Source organism: Narcine bancroftii, chromosome 3 (assembly GCF_036971445.1).
Source record: "Narcine bancroftii isolate sNarBan1 chromosome 3, sNarBan1.hap1, whole genome shotgun sequence".
In the NCBI taxonomy this organism is placed as follows: Eukaryota; Metazoa; Chordata; class Chondrichthyes; order Torpediniformes; family Narcinidae; genus Narcine; species Narcine bancroftii.
In genome coordinates, this window is record NC_091471.1 from 130,087,809 (window position 1) to 130,113,337 (window position 25,529).

A 25,529-nucleotide genomic window follows, 5' to 3' on the forward strand; every position below is an offset into this window, starting at 1 on the left:
TTCAGGGTGGGGTATAGAGGTCCAGAGTTGGTAGCTTCTTGACCAGCTCTGAGGGAATAATGGTGTTGAAGGCTGAGCTGTACTGGATGAAATGCATCCATATGTATGAGTTGCTGTTTTCAAGGTGATCCAGAGCTGAGTGGAGAACCAATGATATTGTGCCTGGTGTAGAGCGACTATGATGATACGTGAATTGCAGTAGGACCAGACTTTGCTTAGGTACATGCTAATTCAGGCCATGACTAGCTGCTCAAAGCATTTCATCACAATAGAAATTATTGTAACTGTGTGTTAGTCATTGAAGCAGCTCACACTGTTCCACTTGGGCACCAGGGTGATTGATGCCCTTTTGAAGCAAGTAGGAACTTCCGTGTACACTCCGGCTAGTTGGTTGGTGCACATTTTCAGTACCCTGCCAGGTATGCCATCAGGGTCTGATGTTCTGAAATTGACCTCAGAGAATCCCTTTGTAGGGATTCTAATAGGTACTGATTGGTTCTTCTTCTCATAGCAGCATAGAAGATATTCAACTCATCTGGTAGTGAAGCATCACAGCTATCTATAGTGTTTGCCCTCGCTTTGTAGGCTGTGATGGTCTGCACTCACTGCCATTGCTGGCATGTATGTATCTTTGTCTCTAGCTTCCTCTGGATTTGCCACTTTGTTTTAGAGATGGTCTTCTTGTAGATATCTAGTTCCCCAGCCTTAAATGCCTTTGATCTTGTTCTAATAATGGCTTTTAGTAAAGTCTCATATGAGATAAGAATTTTTGTGTGTAGTTTGGACACTCCAGTCCCTGGTTCATTGCAGGCATGGTTAGAACAATATTTCAAATTAGACTTTTGTAAGCAATATAAATGATAATTTGGAACAATTGTAAATTGTTAACTTGTGTTACAACAAAACAAGGTTATGAGGTTAATGGGAGACACAGTTCTCGGACAAAAAATTTCCTGACTTATGAATACCTCTAATCTAATCAGAATTCTTTCACATCCACTGCCCATGCACTAGCTTTATCAAGTGTTTTCTCATAATTGTTTTAAAATATTTGATCTTGTAAAAACCTACAGGGCATTTACAGACTAATGAACTTGAAACATTTTGAGTTTAAACAAACAATAAGCTGCTCTAACCTCTTTTGAGGAAGTCCACCAACATTTTTATATGGTTTGCATTAAAACAATCCAGGGTTAGAACTGAGGTTGAAAAGAAAATTTAAGATAAGATTCCTAAACTAACCCTCTGCTGAGAGCTCGTGAGTTGGCTGTGGTGTCATTGAAAGGCAACAGAACATCGAAGGAGTAAGGATGAATTAGTATTCTTGCTGTTACAGCTGGGAGAAAATGACTAAATGGTGAGTGTCCCTATTTCTCAATCTACAAAGTGGCATTCCTTTAGCTACTTTTCCCAGCAGATCATATCCCAACATCCATTACAACCATTCTACTATTTTAAATCTTAATTCTAAGCACTATATTCTGTACTTTACTTTGCAACGCTTTGTTGTACTTATGTAGGGGTTGATTTTTCTGGCTGGCAAACAAACAAAGAAACTAACTGTGTCTCGGTGCACATGACAATAAAAAAAAACAAGTCATCAACAAAAGAACATTCATGTCTGCTTTAATGAGTTTATTAACCATAAATGTTCATGGATTTGGAAATTTCATCACAGCCCAAGGGAATAAAAACAAGTTGAGAGGGACCCGAAGGTCAGGATCAAAAAAAAAACCAATGATCTTAATTATATCTGGGAGGTAGAGTGGGCACTGGGGTTCATCAACTTACCAATAATCATGATGTGCATTGATTCTTCAGGGCTGTCAACCTCATCTATAGCTCAGATAGCAGGTGCTTACTCTACTGAGAGCCAAGAGATGAGGAGAGTTTATCAAGGACAGAGATGCTATAGGCACCTACCAAAAAGAGCAATCCCAGAGGTCCTTGATGTGGGTGTCCTTGATTCGATCCCAATTATCCATTTCACACTTGCCACTGCTCCAGACTGACAATATACCAACAATGCCACATATCAACTTAAAAACAAGCCCTTGGGAACAAATATTATCTTGCTGTGATTTTATAAAGGAGCAGAAAAGGATTTGGAATACAAATTCACAGCCTCATCTCCCACATGCAGGAAAAGAAGGACATGCCAAGACACTATAGGGTTGCTGTAAGAGTTGCTATTTTAAAGAAAGGAGGCAAATCTCATTGAGATCATCACAGCCATCTGCCACAAGGAATCAGAGGAATCTTCCTCAAAAGCCCCGTAACAGTGCAGTAGAGTCATACCCAAAATCATAATGTAGATCGCATCCATCCAAAGGCAGACGGACATGAAATTCACCAGCTGAAAATGTCAAGAAAAGAAACAGCATTCACAATATGTGCCTATTTTTGATCTCTCAAGCACCTTTGACTCTATTGACCTAAGTGAGATTGCAACAAATATTTCTCAAGCTTTCCTATTATCAGAAATGTATTATCAGTGCACACTGGGATCAGGTAAGTCTGTATCAGCATCGCAAGCCATTCCCATCCTTCCCACCACATTGTCTGTGTATGGCAATTCAAGGTCACAGGATGGAGTGAGGGGGGTTGTGATGTAGGTTCAACAGTTTCCTAACAAGCTCCCAACTGAATTTTGTTACTTTTCTCCAGGTTGGCACAAAAATCTCCTTGAAATCCATTATCTATTCATAGAAACCCCAATGTATTCTGATAGTATGAGCAAACTTAAGTTCAACTATCTTCCAGAAAGGAATTCTATTTGGTGGAAACACAAGAGATTGCAGATAGTATAATCTGGAGCAAAGAAACAAACTGCTGGAGGGTCTCAGAAGGTCAGTCACTATTAGCAGAGGGAGTGGTTGATATTTTGGATCAGCACTTAGTGCTGTGAGTATAAAGGGGGACATCTGATCGATAGAGGTGAGGGGGGGCCAAATCAGGCAATGGATGCTCCAGATTAGAGGATATGGAGTCTCTTGTGTCGCCTTTTGATTGTTTAATTACAAAGTCACTTCAAGGTATGCCCACTTTAAAGAAGATTCCCTCACCTCTTTTACTGGACATTTGTGAGTTCTCTTTCACTGGTTCACATTTCTACTGTGTTCGGCTTTTAACTGTGTTCTTACTAAAACCTACTATTGAAGCCGTGTCTCTATCTTCAAAATCAATCTGCTCTCTTCTTTCTTTCCTTATCTGTCTCCACCGATCATTGTCTCCCAACTTCACCTCTCAGCTCCCTTATCTGCTCATCATTCCCTTCCTCATCTCATTCCACCTACCATTTACCAACCCCTGTCTCACTTCCCCCTTCTCACTTCTTAATATTGGCTTATTGCCACTCTGCGCTCTTGGTTCTGAAGCAAAGACCCCAATACAATAAAGTCAACTATCCCTTTGCCTCCATGGATGCTGTCAGAGTCATTGCATTCTTATAGCAGTTTGCTTCCTGATTATTTTTGTGATGTTTTACAGTGTTTTTTTAACAAAAATATATGATGATAGATTTTCTTTCAGAGCAATTCATCCAGTCATCAAAATGTCAAGTGTTCGAGGCCAATTCAATATATAATGATGAGGGACTGCCTGCTTACTTGCGTTGTACAGTATACTTCGAGAAATGATGCATGGAGAATAACAAATCATTGAGCGTATCTCTGGTGTCAGGTGTCATTCCAATAAAGCAAGACTGGCAAGTTTAAAGCAGCTCTCAAGTAAAGCAGAAATTAAAGCAGAGATACCGGACAATTTGTCACCATCTAAAAAGAAGAAAAGGGTAAGTTTACAAGGATGATACCAGAGTTGAGGAGTTGCAGTGATTAGGAACCCTTGGACAGCCTGCAGCTCTTTTTTTCTCAGAGAGAGCTAGTAAAAGACTTCCAAACTATGAAACAGATCAATGTGAAGAAAATATTTTGACTTTAGGAGAATCACGAAGTAAAGAAGAAAAATATAAAATGAATCTCTAAAATTCAGTAGAAATAGTTCCACCCTGAGAGAGGTCTGACTGCAGAAATTGACAGCACAGAAAGTAAAAATGGATGGATTATGGAGAAGTTGGATACGTGCATGAGGGGAAAACTGAGGTGATAGGATTAAATTAAATATAATAGGCAGGGTAGAGACAAAGATATAACATGGAAATAGGCCTTTCGGCTCAACTAAATGCGCCATTCACATTAGACGGGTGAAATGGGCCCATATGTTATCAATAACCATAAATGTTATCAATGTATCCCTCCAAATGTATCTTAAACATTGCAACAATATCTGCCTCAGCCACCTCCACCAGTAGCCTGTTCCATGCGCTCACCACCCTCTGTGTAAAAAATTTAATTCTCAAATTCCTATTAAATCTCTCCCCCCTTACCTTAAACCTTTGTTGTCTGATTACCGAATCACCTACTCTGGGCAAAAGACCTGACAACATCTTCTTGGTTGAGCTTTAGTATTGATCTAAATACTTTCTTGTACTACATTCTCAGAGCAAGCTGAAACCAGAATCATTTACTAAGGGGGATCCTCATTGCAGAATATCCACTGGCAATTTGTTAAAACTATCATCCATTTCCTGGATATAATTACAGGATGTTAATCATGGTAGATTTAACTTTTGTGCCACTAACAGCACAGGAAAATTCAATGGAACAATTTTTTTTTTCTTAAAATTATTGAGCTGGAAGTCTGCCATATAACACAGTTATTCCCAGGATTCCCAATCTGTTCCATTTTTACTGGTGCTCACCATGTGGCCCAATATCATCACTTGCACACACAGTGTTTCCCAGGTGAGGCCATAACAGAGGTAGTTACACATAGCTACAGATTATAATAGCAACATGTTACATTATAAAATGGAGACCTGTTGTCTGAATGTAAGGCATTGTTGGACTTCAGTACATTCCTGAGGATAGTGGAGATACAGGCATCCAGAAAGGATTCCTTTTTTATCAGCTCAAAAAAACCCTGACTATTGTATTGGGATTCATAGTACAGGCAAAAGGGTGGTTGAAAAGATGCTTGGTAGATATCATAGGATGGCTCAAAGCTATCCATAAACTGATCAAATAACCACATAATGCCCAAATGTTAACATAGATATAATAAGTAGAATCAATTGATACAGGCAGTTCCTATGATATGTAAGGGTTCTGTTCTGAGAACCATTCATGAGCTGATTTCTCCAGATGTCAGAAACATCCATTTTCTGTTGTTTCCAACATTGTATTGCTCCACATGCACTTGCTAGAATTCTTTCAATTCATTGAATATTCATCCTAACACTAACAATCATTAAACTAAATGGAATATGTACTATATCCAGGCATTAATGAATACTACAAAACTTTGAAAATGTATGGAGAGAAAAAAAAGGAAAGTAAGAAAGATGAAATTATAAATTAGTTTCAAGGAAGTTATAAAATTTATTTTTATAAAAAAAGGTTTACAGTTCTCCTTCCTTCTCCTTCTATAATAATTTGATCAATGTTGACATTATTCGCAGTTGAACAAAACTGTTATCTATTATACATTCAAAATCAAAAGAAAGAAAGAAAAATGAAAACCCTAAACAAAAAGAAAAAAAAACATACAAATCAAAACCCCGATCACTAAACAAGGTTAACAAAAAAGGCACATGGGAACCAAATGACACCAACCCGAAACCAGACAGCACAGCACCAAAGAATCTAAATGCCCTCATCCTTTAGGTTATGATAATAAATGCATAAATGGTTCCCACACTTTTTGGAAGTTAATATTTGAATCTTTCTGAGCATATCTGATTTTTTTTCTAGACTTAGATAAGATATATCACTTCACCATAATGTGTGTGTGTAGGTCCTTCAATTTAATCAAAATTGCATGTCTGTCCTATCAATGAGGTAAAAGATAAAATTTGGTTTTGAGTTGGAGTCAGTAAAACATCATCTTCTTGAAATGATCCAAATGAAGCAATTTTCTTTTCTCCTTTGGCTTGTTTTTTTTTTATGTTATGGCTTTCATATACTATTACCAATGTGCTCTGGATTTTTAAATTGTGTTTATATTTGAAAAAAATGTTTTTTTTCCTTTTTTTAATTATGTTACACATTGTATAATTGTATTGGTCAATTGTTTATATTTTAAATATTAATAAAAATAGTTTAAAAAGAAAATTTTTTGGAAGGAGAATTAGCAAAAGTTGGATTTCTATGAGTCAGGTCATCCATAACCAGGGAAACCTCTGTACTGTGATAGGTCTGTGGCCAGACAGGATGGATTGGAGAGTCTGTAGAGAGGTACAGGTTTCCCTTCATTCAATACAGAAGTTGTCAGAGAAATTCAACAACTTTGCTCCCTACATGTGTCAAATGATGAGCTCTTGATGATCGAGTGTCAAGTAATTCTTGGATCATTCCCCGCACTGCTGAAAGTTGGATGAATATTAATTCATTATATGTGCTGGAAGAGCTATGCCTGAGAGCAGGATGTGAATGAAGATAATGCATCATCTAGTCTCTTCAGGCTGAATATTGATGTGTTCATTTGGGACTAATAATTGGAGTGTTGAAAGAATCGTTTGCTTTGACTGCAGGCTGCTAAGAAAAATATATCTATTTCTTAGCCATCTCATCAATGCTTCTGAAGTGGTGGAGGTTGAATCAGGACATCAGCCACATGCCTTCATTGTCCTTCAGCTCACCTTCTGATCGTCAGTGTCTGCCTTGTGCTTGTCAGACACTAGGTCTCCTTGTTGCTTTTACCCCAGCACCAGCTGCCACCTGAGGTAGTCCTTTCTCTGATTGAGTTTGTCATTGAGGGAGTCTGTTGGTGGAGGGATAGCAGCTGTTCTTGAATCTGGTGTGTGAGTATTGTGCCACTTAAGGTGTATGTGAGTGGAAAGAAAAAGGTTGAGAACCACTGAACTAATCACTGAATTACTGTAAAGCTCTTGTCCCTAAGGATCATCCCTCTTTGACATCACAATGCTAAAAATGTCCACCAATATGAATATTAGGGTGAAGGACTTGTGAGGCTGCCAGGAAATGAGGAATTCACCATGAACATATTTTCTCATGAGCAACAAACAGCTGCACAAATAGGGAGTGGAAATCTATACTGTTGATAGAAATATTTGGCTTATTAATAGGATGTCTTATGGGTACAAGAGTGTAATCAGTAGGTGCCTGGGCTCATGCAAAACCAATAGTGCTGACATCATAGCTCAGCAATGCCACCAGCTCATAGCTGAAATCAGAAAGGTAAAATCACTGCAACATGAGTGCAGGGCCTCTGTGACCTCCCTGCTGCTGCCATGATAAACAAACTGAATTTGGCATTGTTCTGCTGTAGCTGCCTGGAATGAACCAGTGACCAAGAAGCTGGAAGCCACTATAACTTAGACTTCCACAGAGAATGGTCCAGCCACAGATCCTCCTGTCACCTGTCACATTTAACTGTGATCAGAGTCTGTGAAATATTGAATTGGCCATTATATTGCTAATCAACAGGGTCCAAGATTTTCTAGAAGAAGACCCACCCACCAATTGCGAGGAAACCAATTGCCCCTCTTTGCCTACCAAGCCTTTCCTGAAGGTTCCCGGAAATGAATGCACATATCTTCATTACCATTGAGGAACACATTGAATGCTGCAAAGATTCTGCATTGTCAGCTTGAGTACCCTCTGTAGATGAAGAGATGGATAAGCAGATTGCAGCAGTTCTGAAGCTGTCCAAGGGAGTATCCCAATGTTAACAGAATGTTCCTTTAAATTGAAGGTGCAGCAAGATGATGCACTTTCTAGAGGCTGTTACATGGAGATCTGAGTTCCAGCCTACACACTGAACCTGGATGGCATTGCTCAATCATTTACCTCATTAGATGGGTGCACAATGCTGGGAAAACATCATTTAACATATAACTTAAAATGCTCAATCTATTTTTGGCAATAGTATGATTTCACCCTGAAATGATCTCTAAGTAAAATTGATCTTAGATATTTTGTTAGATTAGGTTAGTTAGATAGGTTAGTTAGGAAGGTTAAATCGTTTGGTGTGAATATTGAAGTGGTAAAACAGATTCAACAGTGGCTGGATGGGAGATGTTAAAGAGTGGTGGTGGATAACTTTTTTGTCAGATTGGAGGCTGGTGACTAGTGGTGTGCCTCAAGGATCTATACTGGGTCTGTTGGTGTTTGTTAATGAACTAGATGATAGGGTGGTAAATTGGATTAGTAAGTATGCAGATAATGAAGAAGGTTTTCAAAGCTTACAGAGAGATCTGGACATGTTAGAAGGGTGGGCTGAAAGTTGGTAAATGGAATTTAATGCATACAAATGTGAGGTGATAGAGTTTGGTAGGACTAATCAAATAGAACATACATAGTGAATGGTAGGTAATTAAGGAATACAATTGAACAGAGAGATCTAGGAATAATGGTACATATTTCCTTGAAGGTAGAATCTCAAGTGAATAGGGTAATGAAGAATGCCTTTGGAATTCTGGCCTTTATAAATTAGATCATACATTGGAGGTAATGTTAAAATTGTACAAGGCAATGGTGAGGCCAAATTTAGAATATTATGTTCAGTTCTGGTCACCAAATTATAGGAAGGATGTGAACAAAATAGAGAGAGTACAGAGAAGATTCCCCAGAATGAGACCTGGGTTTCAGCACCTAAATTATAGAGGAAGGTTAAACAAGTTAGATCTTTATTCATTGAAGTGGGTGAACAAGATACCCTCTGAAGAAATTATAATGTCCACTGTGCAACAATATTAAAGTGATTTGTTATGGGTCCTCACAATATCTTCTGCAACCTGACATCTAAAGAGATTTTCGCATGGAAGATCATGAATGGCCCATGTAGGTAGATCTCCAGTTTACAAGCATGAGCTCCATTTTTGCATCTGATATGGGCAGTGCACTTGTGATCATGTACATGAAGGCATTTATGTCTTCATCCATTTTGGTGTTTGCAGGTTCTCTTGTGTCAACAGACAATGTGTCTGCTGTATACATTAGCTTACCCAGAGTGTACGCCACATTCAGTGTATAGCTTTGCAGCCTAATCATCATTCTTTGAATTATAAGTGGACATTCACTTAATGGCTTTTGGAACAATGCAACCAGGGCTTATGGTCAGTCTCTACATCGATTGCTTTTCCTGACATAAATTGATGAAATCTGTCACAGGCGTATGTGATGCTGAGCAGGTCCTTTTCAATTTGAGTGTATCATGACTCTGCATCTGTCATTGAGCGTGATGCATACCCAATGGGACATCATTATTTTGCAGAAGAATTGCACAGATCCCACTCTGTGATGCATCTGATGATATCTTGATGGTTCTCGCTGGGTCATAAAACCTCAGAACTGGTTCCTCTGTGAGAAGTTTCTTTAGTACACTCCATGACTTTTCATGCACATAATTCACTTTTCTCTTAGTCTTTTCAATGGAGCCATCTTTTCTGAGAGGTTGGATATGAATTTACCCATATAGTTGACCATTTCATTAAAGCTCTGTACATCCTTTTTGCATTGTGGCTTTGGTATGTTCCCAATGGCGGACACCTTTCTGGGATCTGGTCTGATGCCCTCACTGCCAATAATATCTCCTACAAATGTTCATTCTGTCACCCCAAGCTGGCATTTCTCTCTATTCAGCTTCAGGTTTGCTTCCCTTGTTGCTTCCAGCACTTTCCTTAGTCTCTCATCATGCTCCATTCTCATGGTTCCCCATACTATGATGTCATTTATTGAGGTATCAACTCCATCCAGGTGCTCATAGACCATATGGATAGTCTTGTGATACATTTCAGGAGCTGAGGCAATTCCGAATGGTAACCTTAGGAATCTGTATCTGCCAAATGGACTATTGAACATGCACAGTTTTGCACTTGCTTCATCCAATTTCAACTGCCAAAATCCTGATGATGCATCTAATTTGCTGAAAAACTTTGCATTTCCAAACTGTGACATGATTTCTTCACGCATTGGAAGCTTAAAGTGTTCTCTCTTTATTTCTCTGTTTAGATCTCTTGGATCCAAGCAAATTCTAAGCTTTCCATTCTTTTTGTCCATAATGACGAGTGAACTCACCCACTCCATTGGCACATCTATCTTCTGAATCATGTTCAGGCTTTCCATCCTGTCCAACTCTACTTTTAGTTGTTTTTGAATTGCAAATGGAATTTTTCTGCATGGATGTATTATCAGTGGCACACATTTATCCTCTCTGATCGTGTGTTCTCCTGGAAGGCAGCCTATAACCTGAAATAGGTCATTGTAATCTTTCATGAGTACATCATAGAGTATCTCTCCTTTGCTTTCCACAACAAGGACTCTTTTTACCAAGTTCAGATTCTTACAGGCTGTTAAACCTAATATGGCCTGTACATTCTTTGGTTCCATCATGAATGCTAGCATGTACTCTTTGTCCTTGTGTTTCACATTCTCCTGGTAAATCGGTACCTGAATATCCTGTCACATTCTCTTTTGTTCCACATATCTTTAGTCTCAGTCTAATCTTCTTAAAATCATCTCTGATATTACATTAATTTGTGCTCCAGTTTCCAATTTCACTGAAATGTATATGTCACTCACTTCTAATCTCATCATCCAGTCTCTGTTTTCTTTCTTGTTTTCAGTCACAACATCTACATCGAATTCCTCTATCTCCCTTTCCACAAACCTTGTTTTGTTGCACATATAGCATGTTTTACCATATGCTGGATACATTTTTTGGTAGGTGTTGTGTACCGCCTCGATGACAAGGCTTTTGATAGTCCCTTTCATTCTTGTTTGATGGCCACATCTCTCTTTCGACTTTGGCGTGCTTTTTGTTAAATGGTTTATGCCTGTTCTTGCTCACTGCAGCTAGTTTCACTAAACAGCTCTTTTACCTGCAATTTTACAGTTTCTGCCATCCTATAGAGTGCTATATCTTTTTCCAGGTCTAGATTTTGCCCTCTTATCAGGCTTTCCCTTGGACTGTTATCTAGAATACCACGCACAAGTCTTTTTTTTATCAATGAGTCAGTCAGTCCACCAAATTCACACGTTTTGCTTCTGTTTGTCCATTTAGTTACATACTGATCAATACTTTTTTCCATTTTCTGTACTCATGAAAAATCTGTGCTTCTCAAACATCACATTATGCTTAGGCATTCAGTATGCCTCAAACTGTTCCATTATTTTTTCCAGTTTCATTTTGTCTCCTTCAGCAGCAAATGTGAAGTTCTTATACACCTCCAGAGCTTCATCATCCATGACATGTAAGAAAACTGATGCTTTCACTTTATCACTTTTGTCGTCAGTACTGACTACCACTAAATACAATCCAAAATGCTGTTTAAATCTGTTCCAATTTTCAGCTACATTGCTTCTCATAGAAACATAGAAACATAGAAGATAGGAGCAGGAGTAGGTCATTCAACCCTTCGAGCCTGCTCCGCCATTCAACGAGATCATGCCTGATCTTAAAGTTCAGTACCCCATCCCCACCTTCTCTCCGTAACCTTTAATACCCTTTAATTCTCAGCTGAAGTTTTACTGGTGGATGTAATCCTTCCATTTTTCTCTTTGTTGGCTTCTCTTCACTAATCAGTTGCTGTCTTTAGATTTTACCTTTAAAAGTATTTCCTTCTAATTTCCTTCATCTTACTTCTGACACCATGTTTCATCTTGTATTTGTATGTGTGAATTCTTAGATAATACATGGATGAAGAAAAAGGTTCTTTACTTTAAAGTTGATGTAAACAGCACCATGAGGAAGGCCATGAGGCTGCAAACACTATTAGAGATCAGCATACTGCAGTGCCCTGCTCTGTGTCAGCCCCTGGTGGCAGCCAAGTATAATCAAATGGTAAAGCATTACTAGTTGCATTGCAACCACAATCACTATCATTATAAAAGGCGGCTGTGGAGGCCGTCATTGGGTCTATTTAAAGCAGAGGTTGACAGGTTTTTGTTGAGTACAGTTGTCTTAGGTTACGTGGAGAAGGCAGGAGAATGGAGCTGGAAGGAACAGTGATTTGAATGGTGGACTGAATGGCCTAATTCTGATCCTACATCTTATAGTTTTACTTGAAATTGATTTGAAACAAGATGACTGACAAACACTTGTCTTATGCCAACTTAAACAGCATTTCATTTTAAATAAATCAACTCTAGCTGCTCCTATGTCTCTTTTTGAAGGACATTTGTGTTTTGGAGCATTTTGATAATCTTAAATTACCTCCAATTTATTTTAATTTTGGTTTATTTTTATTATTTTAATCACCACTTACACACTCAAAACATGCTGTGACTTTCGACTTCCTGCTGTATAGCACACCAATGACACATTTCAGGATGATAACACCCCTCCTGACTTTCCCCATTGTCTGTGACCAGCACATTTTTAGAACACAGTGGATATATTTGGATAATTTGTGTAAAATAATAAACAGGGTACAATTGACTGAGGCAGCATCCATAAAATTTGTTTTACCTTTCCATTCAAATTGTAAAACAAGCACCAAAAGAAACTATCAGATGGAATCCAAACCAGCTAAAAGCTGGATAGATAAATAAACAGACATCTTCTTCCCCAATTCCCTCCCCCCTCCCTTTCTTATATTCCTGTGGAAACAGCCACAACTCAATGGACTTACAAATCTCTTTCGTGTGAAATCCCTGCCATCTAGTGGTAGAGATTGTTTCTTTCTCAACATCCTCATTGTTTCATAATCAGGACACAGTCATATTTTCCAAGTGTTTTAAAATGAATGCTTATGTTCAAGAAATGTCAGTTATGCTTGCAAGTATGGATTGCTTGAGCAAAACTTGGCTGCAACATCAAAGGAATATTCTTTTTCCCAGAAGTAATAATCTTTCCAAAACATGAAAATTGGTTTTAATTTTGAGATCCTGAGTCATAAAGATTGGATCAGAATTCCAAATCTTTGAGGCAAATACATAGCTAGACCTTATGAAAAGCATTAGAAGTGTGCAATATTTTCATTGAAATCGTCTAGCATGGTCATGTATGATTTATAAAGGAGATCATTAATTTTCAACTCACATCTACTCTTATTTTCCAGAAAGAGCAGGAGTTAGAATATTTGACGCTGATGTGCAAAAGAGAGCTGAGGGATATGGGGGAGGGAGGATTGGGGTCAATGTTCCTGAGGTCATTTTCAGGAAGGGATGGGAGTAGGCAGACAACATACCTACCTCTGCCAGCAGCAGGAATTTGTTCAATTGTATGGATCAGGGCTCTATTCTATTAAAGAACCTGGCTGCAATTTTGAAGTCAAAGTGCAGAGAGAATACAAGACCCATTTGCATCAGGTTATTCAACCCCTCAGATGTTTCCATAGGAGCATAACATGGCTTTGGCTTACCCTCTCACACCACCTTCAGCCAGTTTACAAAATACTGTGTATAAATTCTTAGCGGAATAATATCTACAGAACACTAGAAGTTTCAAAGCAAAGGTGTAATCTTGATTTTCATTAACTTTGTGTGTGTGTGTGTGTGTGTGTGTGTGTGTGTGTGTGTGTGTGTGTGTGTGTGTGTGTGTGTGTGTGTGTGGTGTGTGTGTGTGTGTGTGTGTGTGTGTGTGTGTGTGTGTGTGTGTGTGTGTGTGTGTGTGTACAACACAGCTTTACCTTTTTAAAAACAAGTTTGTGAACATTCTTCACATGAATACATAGTCATTCCAGAATATATTTATTGATTGGATTTTACTGATAGAGAAATAGTTTATTGAAGTCCAAACATTAACCAAACCAAAACATTAACAGACTATATCTCTCCCTGGATTCTGCTTGACCCATGAACACAGAGAGGAGGGTCAGCTAGATGGTGTAAGTTGTTGACTTATTGTGAGAATTGAAGTGAGTCCTGGTCATTTCTAAAATAGGAGTCAATCTGCTTAATAACAAACCTCTCAATGTATTTCATCATGATAGCCATGAATATCTTGTTGAGGTAGATCATCTTGAGATTATTGAGTACAAGTATATAATGGACAACATTATGAAGCAGGTGGGGATCTTGAGCCGTTGTAGCCAGAAGATGAAAATGTCCGCAAAATCTCCACCTATTTGGTTTACGCAGGTTTTAAGGACATAGCCAGGTTCATCATCAAAGGGCCAGAGGGTTTCGAGGATTCACCCTCCTGAAGGATATGAACATATTAGCCTCAGAAACTGGGAGCACATAGTCTCCAGGGACATGACAGTGCATGTTTTCTCTTTCAAAATGAGCAAAGAAGGCATTGAGCATGTCTAGAAGGGGTGTTTCATTGCAAGAATCCAGTGAGCTTCCACATGCCAATATGCCATTGGAATGAGGACTGCTGGATTAAGACTGGTAATGTCTAGTTCACATGCCTAGAAACAGAAAAGAAACCTGCAATTATAGTCAGTCCATTGGAGATGATAGAGGTCCAGAATTCTTGACTTCCTGGATTCTTAACTTCCTGTCATGGAGACCTCAAGCAGTCCAATTTAGTAACAGCACTTCCAAGACTATCACACTGATCATGGGGGCCCCCCAGGGCTGAATGCTTAGTCCATTGGTGTTCACTTTGGTGACCCACAACTATGCAGCTAAACACAGCTCAAACCACATCATCAAGTTCACTGATGACACAACCATGGTAGGCCATATTAGTTAGTATCAGGAGACTATTGAGGTCATCAAGAATATCAAGTTCCTTGGAGTGCACTTAGCAGAGAATCCCACTTGGTCTCTTAACACCAGCTCCATAGCCAAGAAAGCCCAGCAGCACCTCTAATTCCTCCAAAGGCTGATGCAAGTTTATCTCCCACCTTCCATCCTCACTAAATTCTACAGAGGATGTATTGAGAGCTTCCTGTGTAACTGCATCACCGACTGCTTGGAAGCTGTACCTCCTTGGACCGCAAGACCCTGCAGAGGATAGTGAAGTCAGCAGAAAAGAACATTGGCGGCTCTCTTCCTACCATGAAAGAGACCTACAACACTCAATGCAGGTGAAAGGCAATAAACATTGTGAAAGACTCCACACACCCCTCGTGTAAATAGTTCTCCCTTCTACCATCTGGAAGGAGGACTTGGGCCCTTATGTCCAGATTGGGAAACAGTTTTTTTTCCCCTAAAGCATCAGGTTCCTGAATTCCCAGAACATATGTGGATAATGTACTGTGGATTTATACTGTATATGTCTTGATATTTCAATGTTTTTAATTTCTATTCTAACATATTTATGTAAATATTCTCTTTGGACCTGGAGAATTGCTATTTCATCTTTACCGTGCGAGCATGGTATGAACGATAAATAAAGGTAACTTGACTTGAATATTTGTGTGGGATTAGAAAACCATTCCCACCAGATTTTATTCAGTTCAGTATTGAAAAGGGTATCTGTTCAAAATGTTTGCTTCCAAAACAAATGCTGTTAAATTTAATGGCAATGTGGGTTTTAGTTGAAAGAGGCTCCCAGAACAATTTTAACACTACTACCTCATATTCCTGACAGTGAGTATCATTTATAGTTTCCTCTTTTCTAATCTTCATATTCATTTATTGTTAAATGAAGTGTGCATCCTTATTTCAGGCACAATAATGCTCAACATTAAAACATATATTTATAGAATGTTCATGACTATAATTAAAAGAGTAAATGTTTACAAATGAATACATTTCAATATATTAGGAGTTCAAAGCCAGAAAATTTGCAGATTCCCATGCATTCCTCTACAATAAGTCCTTGATTCAGCAAAGAGATATTTTCACTTCCCATTCTTTTCACCCTTGAGGCAACCTTAAATGGTTTTATGCTAATTAGTGCTAATTAGTGCTGAATATCGGGGTGGTTTTGTTCTTTTGTACTGTATGTACAGGCAATATCTATGACGACCTGAACTCATTAAAGATCAGAAGCTTTCTCCATTTCATATCATCTTAATTTACTTTATTAGAATTTCACTAATATCCTTGCCTGGCAATTATGAATGGCACTAATCCCAAGGAATGATTTGCTTGTTAAATGGTGCATTTAGGGAGCACTAACTTTGCATAAATATGAAATAGTTTAACTGTGCCCTGACACTAAAGCTATAAGATTTAATGTGACAAGTTTTACTCAATAGCTCGAAGTATTAATGGCAGGTACTGTAATACAATTTAGCAGTTTATAGGAAACCTGTCCATGATCTTCCATCAATTCAGTAGCTGAAATTTTCCCACAGGTGTGACGTGTTATTTCAGCACATGCAAGTGGCACTCATTCAGTCATCTGAAATTTAGCAATAACCTCAATATTGGAGGAAGAGCGTGTGAAATCAATCCCAGCAACACCGTGCTATTGGTGCCGTTTCGCACAAATTTTAAAACTCTCAAACAGGATCAAGCGGATAAATATATCTATCATTGTTCTTCAAGGTGTCAAAGACCTGGAGAAATTGGCAATGTGTGGTTTTATCTAATTTATACAGGCAAAAGACACCTATTGATCATCCAGCCAACAGATCACAAGCAGGGTCAATTGTTGGTAGGAGAAGAGACAAAATGAAAGTCCTGGCATATGTGTCATTAAAGTTGTGTTAAATTTCCTTCCAGATATTAACAATTCCTGGAGACCTTCAGAACTTCATGTTCAATTAAAGGTTTGCAATATGAAAGATCACAATGATTCAGTAATTGGAACACGACTTCCAAAACCTCATCTTTTCACAGTTGTTTTATATGTTAAAATACATGATATTGCCTGTGAGAGATCACCCCCAACATTTAGAAATTGTAAATGGTGATTTTAAAGGGTCCGCAAGCAGGAATCTTAATCCTGCATGCACATTCTGAGAGAAAGATTTTCGTAGTTGTGAACATCAGCCCCTACTGTGAAAGTCAGCCCACGCCGTAATAAAACAAACAGCAGAACACAGCAGAACCAATTAAGTGTACAACAGTTCCTTTATCAACCTTGATAACGCTAGCAGGAGTGAGGGTTACAAAGAAAGAGTTCAGTAGCTCATTCTCTACACTGAGGTCCAACTCAAAGCATACCGAGCATTCACCCCATTTTATATACTCATTTAGGCAGGTGTCTGTATGAGACCCTATAAGCTGCACATGAGTTTTACACACCTGGCGATTCTTGTTTATACAATAATGGCTGGGAAATGTCAGGGTGTCCTTACTCTTGGTTTATCTACTATTACTACATTCTTTATGGAGTTAGTTACTATCTCACTACAGCACCGGGAAGGACATGTTAGAAGCCAATTACATTCCCACCATGTTACAAGGCAACTATTCTCTCACCCAACTCATTAACCCTTTCTTAAGCATATTTGTTAAACTTATTTCTTCACAGCACAAAGGCACCCTGAGTTCAGCTCTACAGTGGGGCTTGGATGTCTTGGACAAATTATTGTTACCAGTCACATTGCACAGAAAATCCACAATAAAAAGGAAAGCTGCTAAAAATACACAGCAGGTTAGATAGCATCTGTGGAGAAAGGAACAGATGTGAGAAAATAAGAAAAAGAAGAAGGATGGAAGTAAACAAAGGAAGGGTGGTGGATATGTATTGGAGAAGATGTAAATAAAGGGAAATGGATGACAATAGAGGAGAGAGAGAAAATATAAAGAAAGCTGGGACTGAGTTTCAGATCACAACAGGTGGTGAACATTTGCAAAATAGCAACGGATGCTGGAAATTCTCAGCAGGTTTGACAGCTGACAAATGTTCAGCATAACTCTGATTTCAAATTTCCAGCATTTTCAGTTATTTCACTTTTAAATTCACCTATCAGGACAACTCTGGCCCAAAGCACCATAGCACAAGAAAAAGGAACACAAATAGACCATAAAATCTCTCAAACCTGCTCACCATTCAAATATGTGCTTTTTATCCTGGTTTCTGCTCAGTCTATTTCTTTTGAGATTTTCTTGATTTCTTGAAATTTGACAGCTTCCGATTGAAATCTCAATGGCCCAGCATCCACGGTCCTCTGGGATTTAGTGTTAAAAAACTTCACAATCTGCTCATTCAAGAAAGTTATTTTCAATACAATGGTTATCTCCTTATTCTCACTCCATAATGCTCAGCGCTTCTGGCCTGCCACAGCATCTTCGAATATTATGATCTCATGTTTCCTCACTCTGAAGGTTCTGACTCTGAAATATGTGGCCTAGTGGGGGTGGGGCAAGGTCTAAGATCAGGATAGCAGTGAGGGATGCAATGAACACTATTAAGAATCAGCCATAGAAGACACAAGATAGTGGTGAAGGGATTTTTTCTCTGATAAATATATATATGCGTAAACTTTATCAGCTTGGTATTAGCTCATCTCTTTCTAATTGGAACTTGGACTTTCTGACTAACAGATCCCAATCTGTTAAGTTAGGCAATCGCTTCTCTTCCATTCTCACCTTGAACACGGGGTGTGCCCTAGGGCTATGTGCTGAGCCCTCTCCTATATTCCCTATTTACCTATGTGGTGGTACACCACTGGCCTACTGCAGGGGGCAATCTCTGTACCTGCAGGAGTGTAAGGGGACAGGACAACATCTGGCCGGCTGTCAATCAGTCGGCCTGAATGGATCAAGCTCCACCCAGTCGGGTGTCAATCATCCTCTGGGATATAAGCCTGCGCTGGCCTCCCGAACTCTCACTCAGATTTACTGCAGCTACAACCAGCCTGGCTCTGTATAAGTCTTTGTGGATTAAAGCCTGTTGTACAGTCTTTACTTTGTGTGTGTCTGATTCTGGCTAACAGCACACCACAACCTATGACTGCATTCCTGTATATGGTTCTAATTCCATAATCAAGTTTGCCTAATCGGAAGTCTATAGGGACAAGGACCAGCACCTAGCCACGTGGGTGCTGACAACAACTTGGCACTTAATACTCAGAAGACCAAGAAGATCATTGCGGAGTTCAGATGTGCTAGAAGCCACACACATGTCCCTATTTACATCAATCAAGTTGTGGTGCAACAAGTATCAAGCTTTAAATTCCTGTGTCCACATTTCTGATGATTTCATCTGGTTCTTGAACTCTTCCATTTGGATCAAAAAGTCACAATGGCATCTTTATTTCCTGCAGAGCATGAAGAAAGTACATCACTGTCCCAAGATATTGATGGATTTTTGCCACTGTACCATTGAGAGCATACTTGCCTATGGCATCTCAGTGTGATATGGCAATTGTCTTGTATCAGACCGAAAGCACTTCAGTTGGTGGTGAAAACTGTCCAGCATATTAATTACCCACCATTGAAAACATCTATCAGGAATGTTGTCTGGGCAGGGAAAAGAGCATCATCAAGGATGCATCACACCCAAATTATGGACTTCTTACTCTTCTTCCATCTGATAGGTGCTGCAGGAACCTTCACTCTCGAACCAGCAGGCTCAAGAGAGCTTTTTTCCTGAGGCCTTGACCCTGTTGACCCAGCCTTAAATCACAGTACTTTTGTAAGTACTTTTGTAATTGTTTGCTTGCTGAATGCGCTTGTTTTTATTCATTTAGTTATTTTGTATATATTCCGTCGTGCATGCAGCCATCTTCAGCGCAAACTCCGGGAGATCCAAAATGAGTGGTGGACTAGCCTCGCCAAGCGAACCCAGCTCAGCGCGGACATTGGTGACTTCAGGGGTTTCTACGAGGCTCTAAAGGCTGTGTACGGCCCCTCACCCCAAGTTCAAAGCCCGCTGCGAAGCTCAGACGGCAAAGTCCTCCTCGGCGACAAGATCTCCATCCTCAACCGATGGTCAGAACACTTCCAATCTCTTTTTAGTGCCAACCGCTCAGTCCAAGATTCCGCCCTGCTCCAGCTCCCTCAACAGCCCCTAAGGCTAGAGCTGGATGAGGTCCTCACCCAGGATGAGACATATAAGGCAATTGAACAACTGAAAAGTGGCAAAGCAGCAGGTATGAATGGAATCCCCCCAGAGGTCTGGAAGGCTGGCGGCAAAACTCTGCATGTCAAACTGCATGAGTTTTTCAAGCTTTGTTGGGATCAAGGAAAACTGCCTCAGGACCTTCGTGATGCCATCATCATCACCCTGTACAAAAACAAAGGCGAGAAATCAGACTGCTCAAACTACAGGGGAACCACGCTGCTCTCCATTGCAGGCAAAATCTTCGCTAGGATTCTCCTAAATAGAATAATACCTAGTGTCGCCGAGAATGTTCTCCCAGAATCACAGTGCGGCTTTCGCACAAACAGAGGAACTACTGACATGGTCTTTGCCCTCAGACAGCTCCAAGAAAAGTGCAGAGAACAAAACAAAGGACTCTACATCACCTTTGTTGACCTCACCAAAGCCTTCAACACCGTGAGCAGGAAAGGGCTTTGGCAAATACTAGAGCGCATCGGATGCCCCCCAAAGTTCCTCAACATGGTTATCCAACTGCACGAAAACCAACAAGGTCAGGTCAGATACAGCAATGAGCTCTCTGAACCCTTCTCCATTAACAATGGCGTGAAGCAAGGCTGGGTTCTCGCACCAACCCTCTTTTCAATCTTCTTCAGCATGATGCTGAACCAAGCCATGAAAGACCTCAACAATGAAGACGCTGTTTACATCCGGTACCGCACGGATGGATGTCTCTTCAATCTGAGGCGCCTGCAAGCTCGCACCAAGACACAAGAGAAACTTGTCCGTGAACTACTCTTTGCAGATGATGCCGCTTTAGTTGCCCATTCAGAGCCAGCTCTTCAGCGCTTGACGTCCTGTTTTGCGGAAACTGCCAAAATGTTTGGCCTGGAAGTCAGCCTGAAGAAAACTGAGGTCCTCCATCAGCCAGCTCCCCACCATGACTACCAGCCCCCCCACATCTCCATCGGGCACACAAAACTCAAAACGGTCAACCAGTTTACCTATCTCGGCTGCACCATTTCATCAGATGCAAGGATCGACAACGAGATAGACAACAGACTCGCCAAGGTAAATAGCGCCTTTGGAATACTACACAAAAGAGTCTGGAAAAACAACCAACTGAAAAACCTCACAAAGATAAGCGTATACAGAGCCGTTGTCATACCCACACTCCTGTTCGGCTCCGAATCATGGGTCCTCTACCGGCATCACCTACGGCTCCTAGAACACTTCCACCAGCGTTGTCTCCACTCCATCCTCAACATTCATTGGAGCGACTTCTTCCCTAACGTCGAAGTACTCGAGATGGCAGAGGCTGACAGCATCGAGTCCACGCTGCTAAAGATCCAGCTGCTCTGGGTGGGTCACATCTCCAGAATGGAGGACCATCGCCTTCCCAAGATCGTGTTATATGGCGAGCTCTCCACTGGCCACCGTGACAGAGGTGCACCAAAGAAAAGGTACAAGGACTGCCTAAAGAAATCTCTTGGTGCCTGCCACATTGACCACTGCCAGTGGGCTGATATCGCCTCAAACCATGCATCTTGGCACCTCACAGTTCGGCGGGCAGCAACCTCCTTTGAAGAAGACTGCAGAGCCCACCTCACTGACAAAAGACAAAGGATGAAAAACCCAACACCCAACCCCAACCAACTAATTTTCCCCTGCAACCGTTGCAACCGTGTCTGCCTGTCCCGCATCGGACTTGTCAGCCACAAACGAGCCTGCAGCTGACGTGGACATTTACCCCCTCCATAAATCTTCATCCGCGAAGCCAAGCCAAAGATATAGCACTATTTTTTAACCTCAGGTTGGATGCCAATTGTATTTCATTTGCTTTGTATTTTACTGGTATAATGACAATAAAGTTGAATCTAATCTAATCTAATCTATATCTATATCTATCTATCTACGGCCATCACATCCTGGTCACAGTCTACTTTCTGTCCCAGGCTAACATTAGGCTGGCACTGCAGGGACTGGGCACTGTGATTAACAGCCATGAAACAGCACATTCTGATGCCTTGCTGATCATTGTAGGGGACTTCAATCAGGCCCACCTGAGGAAGACTCTGAAATACTACCACCAACATGACACGTGAGAGACCAGGGGAACCAACACACTCAACCACTGCTACATTACCTTGAAGAACCTCTACAGAGCCATACCATGACCGCACTTAAGCAAGTCTGATCACCCCGAGCTGTACTTCTACTCCCGGCATACAATCAGAAACTTAAGACCACAGCATCAGTGGTGAAGACAGCTATTGTTGAGGGAGGCGGAAGAGCATCTGCAAGACTGCTTTAAGTTGGTGGACTGGAACATATTCAAGAACTCATCCATAGATTTGAATGAATATGCAACAGGTGTCATAGACTTCTTCAAGACCTGTGTGGATGAGTGTGTGCCCACATGCACATACCAGGTGTTCAAAAACTAGAAGCTCTGGATGAATCAAAGAATTTGCTGAGAATGAGATCAAGGGAGTTTAAGGGCGGGATCAGGATTGTTACAAGAAGTCAAGGTATGACCTGCGGAAGGCCATATCTGAAGCAAAGTGGCAATTCCAAAGGAAGCTAGAGACAGATGCACACCAGTTATGGCAGGGAGTGCAGGCCATTACAGCCTACAAAGTGAGGGTGAACAGTATAGATGGCCGTGATGCTTCATTATTCTATGAGCTGAACATCTTCTATGCCCACTTTGAGAAGAAGAACCAAACAGTGCCTACTATAAACCCTGTAAAGGCTGAGGACCCTGTGATATCTGTCTCTGAGGGCAAAGTCAGTACATCATTCAAGAGGGTGAACCCTCGCAAGGTGTCAGGCCCTGATAGAGTACCTGTCAGGGTACTGAAAATCAGCACCAACCAATTAGACAGAGTGTTTACAGACATTTTCAATGTCTCATTGCTGCAGTCAGAGGTTCCTACTTGCTTAAAAATGACATCAATGATCCCAACACCCAAGAAGATTAGCGTGAGCTGCCTCAATGATTATCGCCCAGTAGCACTAACATCTACTGTGATGAAATGCTATGAGAGGCTGGTCATGGCCAGATTTAACATGTACCTAAGCAAAAATCTGGACCTGCTGCAATTCATCTAAAGTCACAATCCCTCCACAGCAGATGCAACATCGCTGGCTCTCCACTCAGCTATGGATCACCTGGAAAACACAATTCATACATATAGCTGCTCTCCTCTACTACAGGCCGGCCTTCAATACCATTATTCCCTCAGTCATGGTCAAGAAGCTACAAACTCTGAGCCTCTGTACCATACTCTGCAACTGTATCCTTGACTTCCTCAATGAAAGACCACAGTCAGTACAAATTGGAAGTAATGTCTCCTTCTCACTGATCATCAACACAAGTGCACCCCAAGGATGTATGCTTAAACCACTGCTCTACTCATTATACACCATGACTTTGTGGCCAGGCACAATTCCAATGCTATCTATAAGTTTGCTGATGGCACCACAATTGTCGGCAGAATCACAAACAGCAATGAGGAAGTGTATAGGAGGGAGATAGATCAGGTCGTTGAATGGTGTAACATCAACAACCTTGTGCTCAACGTCAGTAAAACCAAGGAGATAATTGTCGACTTCAGAAGGAAATTAGGGGTAAATGACCAAGTATTTATTGATGGTTCATTAGTGGAGAGGGTCAAAATCCTAGGGTGGGGGGTGGGGGGGGGGTCAACATCTCCGAGGATCTGACCTGGAACTTCCATGTCGACGCAATCACAAAGAAAGTTAACCAGCAACTATACTTTGTGAGGTGTTTGAGGAGATTGTTCGTCACCAAAGACTCTTGTAAACATCTACAGGTGTACCGTGGAAAGCATTCTGGCTGGTTGCATCACTGACTGTTATAGAGGCGCCAACTCTCAGGACAAGAATAGATTCCAAAGGGTTGTTAACTCAGCCTGTGACACCACAGGCACCAGACTTCACTCCATTGAGGACATCTACATGAGGCAGTGTCATAAAAAAGCAGCCTCTACTTTCTAAGACCCACCACCACCACCCAGGCCATGCCCTTTACACTCTGTTACAATTGGGAAAGAGGTTTAAGAGCCTAAAGATGAGCACTCAGCGGCATAAGGACAGCTTCTCCCCCACTGCCACCAGATTCCTGAATAATCAATGAACCAAAGACACTGCCTTACATTTCATGCAATATCATTTTTATTTTATTATAGTAAAGTTGTTAGATGGTTATAATGTAAATGTTGGTATTATAACGCTGCCACAAAATGTTGAATTTCATGACTTGTTCATGACATCAAAATTCTGATTCTGATCTCTATCTCTCTATATCTATATCTATATATATATAGATATAGATATCTATATATATATATATATATATATATATATACTCTTCTTTCTTCTTCTTTGGCTTGGCTTCACAGATGAAGATTAATGGAGGGGTAATGTCCACGTCAGCTGCAGGCTCGTTTGTGGCTGACAAGTCCGATGCAGGACAGGCAGACACGGTTGCAGCGGTTGCAGGGGAAAATTGGTTGGTTGGGGTTGGGTGTTGGGTTTTACCTCCTTTGTCTTTTGTCAGTGAGATGGGCTCTGCGGTCTTCTTCAAAGGAGATTGCTGCCCGCCGAACTGTGAGGCACCAAGATGCAGGTTTGAGGCGATATCAGCTCACTGGCGGTGGTCAATGTGGCAGGCACCAAGAGATTTCTTTAGGCAGTCCTTGTACCTCTTCTTTGGTGCACCTCTGTCTCGGTGGCCAGTGGAGAGCTTGCCATATAACACGATCTTGGGAAGGCGATGGTCCTCCATTCTAGAGACGTGACCTACCCAGCGCAGTTTGATCTTCAGCAGCGTGGATTTGATGCTGTCGGTCTCTGCCATCTCAAGTACTTCGATGTTGGTGATGAAGTCACTCCAATGAATGTTGAGGATGGAGTGGAAACAACGCTGGTGGAAGTGTTCTAGGAGCCGTAGGTGATGCCGGTAGAGGACCCATGGTATAAATATATATAATACACACACACTCAGTGTGTGTGTGTGTGTGTGTGTGTGTGTGTGTGTGTGTGTGTGTGTGTGTGTGTGTGTGTGTGTGTGTGTGTGTGTGTGTGTGTGTGTGTGTGTGTGTGTTTTTGTGTGAGAACATAGGAAATAGGAGCACGAGTCGGCCATCCAGTCTGTCAAACCTGCTCCACCATTCAATAAGATCATGGCTATCTGATCATTGACTCAACTCCACCTACCTGCCTTTTCCACATATCCAAGAGAGAGACAGAGAGAAGAGAGAGAGAGAGAGAGAGAGAGAGAGAGAGAGAGAGAGAGAGAGAGAGAGAGAGAGAGAGAGAGAGAGAGAGATAGAGAGAGAGATGGTACATGGTAGGTTATAGATAGGTCAATTGATAGATAGATATATACACTGTAAACCTCTGGTATTCAGCACTTACAAGGATTGATAGATGCTGGATAAGTGTATTTTCTAGTAATACAACTGCATTAAGAATAAACAGTTTAAAAAACAAAAGACAAAAATGCTATACTGCACTTACACTGAACAAACTTCACTTGTATGAATATATAAACCTTAAAGCATTTTACTTTATTTTCAGTCACATTCTTTGAAAAAATTTAACCATCGCTACATCTGCAGGTTCCTCCCTCACCACAGTTCTGG

The 25,529-nt window shown here is 40.7% G+C and overlaps 1 protein-coding gene across 31 annotated transcripts in view; it reads right to left on the bottom strand.

The window, feature by feature from the left end:
• The window catches only part of LOC138757551 (uncharacterized), a 172,523-nt gene that overhangs the window by 70,528 nt on the left and 76,466 nt on the right, over positions 1-25,529 (bottom strand). The window contains exon 5 of one of the 31 annotated variants that reach the window (XR_011353686.1): positions 13,769-14,377. The exons of the other annotated variants lie outside the window; for them this stretch is intronic. The gene's annotated coding sequence lies outside the window, so the exon portion shown is untranslated. Of the gene's footprint in view, positions 1-13,768; positions 14,378-25,529 lie in introns of those variants that run through there. 31 annotated transcript variants of the gene reach the window in all.